The sequence below is a fragment of the Lathyrus oleraceus genome, chromosome 2 (assembly GCF_024323335.1).
Source record: "Lathyrus oleraceus cultivar Zhongwan6 chromosome 2, CAAS_Psat_ZW6_1.0, whole genome shotgun sequence".
Lineage (NCBI taxonomy): Eukaryota > Viridiplantae > Streptophyta > Magnoliopsida > Fabales > Fabaceae > Lathyrus > Lathyrus oleraceus.
Window position 1 is genome coordinate 96373391 of NC_066580.1, and position 7142 is coordinate 96380532.

At 39.5% G+C, this 7142-nt stretch overlaps 1 non-coding gene across 1 annotated transcript; it reads left to right on the forward strand.

Annotated features, from left to right (window-relative positions):
- Positions 1–1755: 1755 nt before the first annotated feature.
- On the forward strand, positions 1756–1862 carry LOC127124867 (small nucleolar RNA R71). Its single transcript, XR_007804346.1, has one exon. It is a non-coding gene; the product is annotated as a small nucleolar RNA R71 (small nucleolar RNA).
- The last annotated feature ends 5280 nt before the right edge of the window (positions 1863–7142 follow it).

Genomic DNA, 7142 nt, shown 5'->3' on the forward strand with positions numbered 1-7142 from the left:
CATTGGTTGAGTTTGTCTTCTACAAGATAGTCAGACGATTTGTCCTTTTCTAACTCTGTTTCTTTTATGCATTCATCGATGATATCCATGAAGTAACATGTATCTTCTATTGCAGGTGCTTTCAAAAATTGGGAAAGAATGAACTCAATTTTCTCTTCTCCTACTTCGAAAGTGAGTCGTCCTCATTTTACGTCTATGATCGCACCGGCAGTTGCTAAGAATGGTCTTCCCAATATAATGGGTGTAACTTCATCTTCTCTAATGTCCATAATTATAAAATCGGTTGGGATGTAGAATTGACCTATGCGCACGGGAACGTTTTCAAGAATTCCTACAGGATATCTAACAGACCGATCTGCTAATTGCACAGACATTTTAGTTGGTCTTAATTCTCCCATTTCAAGTTTCTTGCATATGGATAAGGGCATAACACTAATACCGGCTCCTAAATCGCATAAGGCTTTATCTATGACAAATTTTCCTATGTGACAGGGTATAGAGAAACTACCTGGATCTTTAAGTTTAGGAGGCATATTCTGGATTATAGCGCTACATTCAGCAGTGAGTGTAGCAGTTTCGCTATCTTCAAGTTTCCTTTTATTAGAAAGAATTTCTTTTAAGAACTTAGCATATGAGGGCATCTGCGTAATAGCTTCTGTAAATGGAATTGTGACGTTTAACTGTTTCAGTAGGTCAACAAATTTTTTAAATTGGCCCGCATCTTTGGTTTTAATAAACCTTTGAGGGTAAGGGATAGGTGGTTTATAAGGTGGTGGAGGTACATAAGGTTCTTTCTTTTCTACGGTTTCCTTATTACTCTCTTCCTTTTCCTTAGGTGTACTTTCTTCCTCAATTGACTTCTTAGAGTTTTGGTTTTCATTTCTTGGATCTACTGGTCCTTCCACTTCCGTTCCACTTCTTAGTATGATTGCATGAGCGTGGCTTTTCGGGTTAGGTTGGGGCTGTCCAGGAAATGCACCAGTTGGGGCAGCAGTAGGCGCTTGTTGTTGAGCTACTTGTGATATTTGTGTTTCCAGCATTTTGTTATGGGTAGCCAAGGCATCTACTTTACTTGCTAGTTGTTTGATTTGTTCACTAGTGTGTATATTCTGGTTTAAGAAATCTTTATTGGTTTGCTGTTGAGAAGCTATGAAGTTCTCCATCATTATTTCCAAGTTGGATTTCCTAGGAACATTATTGTTAGGTGTAGATGGGGTCGGCTTTTGATATCCCAGAGGTATAGCTGGGGCTTGATTTGGAGCTTGTCCTGGTGCGTATAAAGCATTATTACTCTTATATGAAAAATTTGGATGATTCTTCCAGTTTGAGTTATAGGTGTGTGAGTAGGGATTTCCTTGAGCATAATTTACTTGTTCTGCTTGGATTCCGGTTAGGAGTTGACAATCAGCAGGAGTGTGACCTTGGATTCCACAGACTTCGCAATTCTGAGTTGCGGCAACCACGTTGGTTGGAGGTGATACATTCAAACTTTCAATTTTCTGGGCAAGGGCTTCCACTTTTGCATTAACATGATTAAGGCTACTTATCTCGTACATGCCACTTTTCATTTGAGGTTTCTCTACCATTGCTCGGTCGCTTCCCCATTGATAATGATTTTGAGCCATGCTTTCGATAAGTTGATAAGCATCGACATAAGGTTTATCCATAAGTGCACCACCTGCTGCGGCGTCTATTGTTAACCTTGTGTTGTACAAGAGACCATTATAGAAGGTATGAATCACTAACCAGTCCTCTAAACCATGGTGTGGACAAAGTCTCATCATGTCTTTGTATCTTTCCCATGCTTCGAAAAGGGACTCGTTATCTTTCTGTTTAAATCCATTTATCTGGGCTCTCAACATAGCTGTTTTGCTTGGAGGAAAATATCGGGCAAGGAAGACTTTCTTCAACTCGTTCCATGTGGTAACTGAGTTGGAAGGAAGAGACTGAAGCCATCTTCTAGCTTTATCTCTTAACGAGAAAGGAAAAAGGCGAAGTCGAATTGCCTCTGAAGTGACACCATTAGCTTTAACAGTATCAGCGTATTGGACAAATACGGATAAATGAAGGTTTGGATCCTCGGTAGGATTTCCAGAGAATTGATTTTGTTGCACTGCCTGCAACAGAGAAGGTTTAAGTTCGAAGTTGTTTGCTTCGAATGCGGGTGGAGCAATACTCAAATGCGGCTCATCTTGCGATGGAGCGGCGTAATCTCGAAGAGCACGAGCTGGTTCTGCCATCTCGGGTATTGGTGAAGGAAGAAGATTTTTGAGGTCGGGCACTTCGATAGGAGGGAGATTGTTTGCAGCACGATATTCCCGAATTCGTCGTAAGACTCGGAGATATAGTTCGATGTCGTTGATTCGTAAGTAAAACGGCTCGCCTTGTGAGCGAGTGTGTGGCATACAAATCAACGAAAGAAAGAAAAGAAAAAAAAATAAAAATTGTCTTAGTCTCTACAGCGTAACAGAAGAGTTACGATATCGACTAAACAAAAGTCCCCGGCAACGGCGCCAAAAACTTGATCGCGACTTTATGAGTCGAATTGGGGTACAAACTGCAAGTGGACAGTTCTATCATGTAGTTTTAAAAGATATCGATCCCACAGGGACTTATGAATCGATATACCATTTTCTAAGGTTATTTCGTAAAGCTAAGGCGGATGATAATTTGATTGTTTCGGGGGAAAAGTTAAAACTAAGACTAGATCTAAATTAAATATCAATTAAGCGGATATCGGTATGTAGTTCGTCGTAATTAGGGAATCAAAGCTTCGTTGGTTTCTTGGTTTTAAAATAAATCTTTTCAGTGGACACTATTGATTAAAAGTCTTTTCTCAAACTCTCGCTCTGTTGAATAGACTATGACTTTATATTAACGTAGCTGTCACTTATTTGTTAAGTCCAAAATCACTTTTTGAAAACAATAGAATCCATAGAAACTCTTTTTAAGAAAATACTAATCGTTTAAACACCCTCGTCTCAAACTCTCGCTCTGTTGACTTAGATTATATAATTAAATTCAAATGCTTAACTCTCGTCCTCACATTTAACTTTTAAAAATACTTTTTGAAAAAGATTAGAATTTAATTAACTCTAAAAATTGCATTCGCCCTGATCTAGAATTAATGTCCAAATTACACTGTCCAGTTAAAAACTCAAACTTTCGTTCTATTGATTTTAACTTTTTAGTCTTTTACTTTCGTACAAAAACCTTGGTATTAAACCTCTAAATTGAGACCATAAAAAGAGTGATTTTATTTTTAAGCGTAATTAAATCAACTTAGTTTTGATTCCTTCATTCCGCTTACTTTACATACCGATACCTAAATAAATTAGCCAGACATGCTAAACAGATCTAAACAATCATCATGCTTAAATAGAAACATCTCAGGCAAATAATGCAAATAAACAATAAAGCAGGGCATATATGAATTCAAACAATAATTAAAGAACCTGAATAATTAATGGCAATCTTGAACACTCCACCACAGACCGGTTGGATTTGTTCTTGAATTCTTCAATCGGACAGGAAAATAAAAGTGAAGGAATAAAAACCTAGGGTCTAACGTAAGGTTAGATCCGGTAAAACATACACAATAGTTTCTGGTGTAGAAACTATTGTGTGAAAAATTAATTAAGTGCTGAAAGATTGACTGGAAAAGAAAATAGAAATTGCAAAGAAAAGTAAAAACTGTAAAAAAATAATGCTGTAAAGTATGCTTGCACATCTGGAAGAAAAAAATATAGCACGAAGGAGACAGCCCCCGCAGGGTTTGTTCCCTGGTTCTATTTATATTGTCCCCATTTGTAACGGTTTCCAAAACTCCTTCCGTAAAAGTGGTCTTCACGTTTCCCAGGTCAAGCGTAACAATAGGCTTCAACGTGCTTCTGTTGCGCTTCTGAAGCCAAAAATATAGGAGAATGGTGTGACGTCCGTCACACCATGTGTTACGCTTGTAACACAAGGCAGCAGGGCGTGACGCTCGTCACACCATGTGTGGCGCTCGTCACAGGCTCAGTGCTAGTACTTTTGGGCTGGGCTTTGGTTTGGTGAAATTTGTTTTTCTTCATTTCTTTTTGCACCTCTTTTTCTTCCTTTTTCACTTGTGCTTCAAATAAGCTACCTGAGATAAATAAGAGGAAAAATACCAAGTAATATCGAATAAAATGAAATAAATTGAAGTGAATAATAATATAATTTAATTAAATCGAGTCCAAAAATGTGATATTATTTCATGTTATCAATTAAACATAATGACCATTTCTCCACCAACTCTGAATCCGATGTATTTGAAGCTTCAATTGATGATGACTAAGCGAGAATCTTTGACAGATGATAGTTGTAGAACAAAGTCTTGTTAGGATGCAGTTACTCGCCAAATCCCTAATTTTTGCCTATATTGCCCTGGGGTGAGGTATTCAATCTAGCGGGATATATATTCATTTTTTATGTCTCTAACTTTTGCCTGGATCTCCCTTTCGGGTTTTCAATCCACCGAGACGCTCATTTTTGCCTAAGCCACCCTTTCGGGTTTTGAATTTAGTGAGCTATTCTGTTTTTGTTTTAGGAGAAGTATTTCTTGATTGCATTTGAATTCACAGGACGAGTGAAATCCTCCCCATCCATAGTTGTAAGCATCAAAGCACCGCCTGAAAAGGCTCTCTTAACAACATATGGGCCTTCATAGTTTGGAGTCCACTTGCCCCTGGAATCGGGCGCGAAAGACTAGACTTTCTTGAGCACGAGGTCACCTTCTCGGAACACACGAGGCTTGACCTTCTTATCAAAGGCTTTCTTCATCCTCTACTGATATAACTGACCATGGCACATGGCAGTTAATCTCTTTTCTTCTATCAAATTCAGTTGGTCATAACGACTCTGAACCCATTCTTCATCAGTTAGCTTGGCTTCCATCAAGACTCTCATTGATGGGATCTCCACCTCTACTGGGAGCACAACCACCATGCCATATACAAGGGAGAAAGGGGTTGCCCCTGTTGAAGTGCGTTCAAATGTACGATAACCATGTAAAGCAAATGGCAATATCTCGTGCCAATCTTTGTACGGAACAACCGTCTTCTGGATAATCTTCTTGATATTCTTGTTAGCAGCTTCAACAGCCCCATTCATCTTGGGTCTATAAGGAAAAGAATTATGATGTGCAATCTTGAACTCGCTACACAACTCTTTCATCATCTTGTTATTCAAGTTAGATCCATTATCAATAATGATCTTGTCTGGCACACCATAATGGCATATGAGTTGATTCTTGATGAACTTCACAACCACCTGCCTGGTCACGTTTGCATACGATGCCGCTTCAACCCACTTGGTGAAGTAATCAATTGCTACGAGAATAAACCAGTGACCGTTGGACGCTTTTGGCTCTATCATGACAATCATGTCAATTCCCCATATAGAGAAAGGCCATGGTGATGAAATCACATTCAGAAGTGTCGGGGGAATATGAATCTTATCCATATAAATCTGACACTTATGGCATTTCTTCACATATTTGCAACAGTCAGACTCCATTGTCATCCAATAGTAGCCTGCTCTCAACATTTTCCTGGCCATGGCATGTCCATTGGAGTGAGTACCAAATGAACCCTCATGGACTTCAGTCATCAACAGGTTTGCTTCGTGTCTGTCCACGCATCTGAGCAAAACCATATCAAAATTTCTCTTATAAAGCACATCATCATTGATAATCTCCTCAAAGTCTTTCTATCTTTCACAGATGCCCCAGGCGTGTTAATCTGACTCTGAAGAAAACATTTGATGTCATAATACCATGGCTTATCATCTTTTACTTCTTCAACTGCAAATACATGAGCTGGTCTATCCAAGCGCATCACAATGATATTGAGAACCTCATTCTAGAGTCTCACCACGATCATTGAAGCAAGTGTAGCAAGTGCATTTTCCATCTGATTCTCATCTCGAGGAATATGATGGAAGTCGACCTTAGTAAAGAATGTTGAAATCCTCCTCGCATAGTCTCTATATGGGATGAGGCGAGGCTGATTCGTCTCCCATTCACCCTTGATCTGATTAACAACGAGGGCTGAATCACCATAAACATGAAGATGCTTGATCCTAAGATCAATACATTCTTCCAAGCCCATGATACATGCCTCATATTCCGCCATATTGTTCGTGCATTTGAAAGTTAATCTTGTTGTAAAAGGAAAATGTGTGCCCTGAGGAGTAATAATCACTTCCCCAATACCATTTCCATATTGATTCACAGCACCATCAAACACCATGCTCCATCGGGAACCAGGCTCTGGCCCTTCATCGAGCGTAGGCTCATCATAATCTTTCATTTTCAAATACATAATCTCCTCGTCCGGGAAGTCATACTGAACTGACTGATAATCCTCAATTGATTGATGTGCCAAGTGGTCAGCCAAAATACTACCTTTAATAGCTTTCTGAGCTCGATACTCAATATCATACTCAGACAGCAGCATCTGCCAACGGGCAATTCTCCCAGTTAAAGCAGGCTTCTCAAAGATATACTTGATTGGATCCATTTTGGATATCAACCAAGTCGTATGATTCAACATATACTGGCGTAAGCGCTTAGTAGCCCAAGCCAAAGCACATCATGTTTTCTCAAGCATCGAGTATCGGGACTCACAATCAGTGAACTTCTTACTCAGATAGTAGATGGCATATTCTTTCTTCCCTAATTTGTCTTGCTGACCAAGGACACAACCCATTGAGTCTTCAAGAACTGTCAGATACATAATTACGGGTCTCCCTTCCATAGGCAGAGACAGAATCAAAGGCTCGGACAAGTATTCTTTAATACCGTCAAAGGCTTTTTGGCAATCCTCGGTCCAATCATGATGTTGATCTTTCCGGAGGATCTTGAATATCGGCGCACATGTGGCCGTCATGTGGGATATAAATCTGGAAATATAATTCAAGCGGCCAAGAGAACCTCGAACTTGCTTCACAGTTTTGGGCGCAGACATCTCTTGTATTGCTTTGACCTTGGCAGGATCAACCTCAATACCTCTTTCACTGACAATAAGCCCAATAACTTGCCGGAACGGACCCCAAATGTACACTTGTTAGGATTCAGACGAAGCTTATACTTCCTCAAACGCTGAAAAAGCCTCAACAAG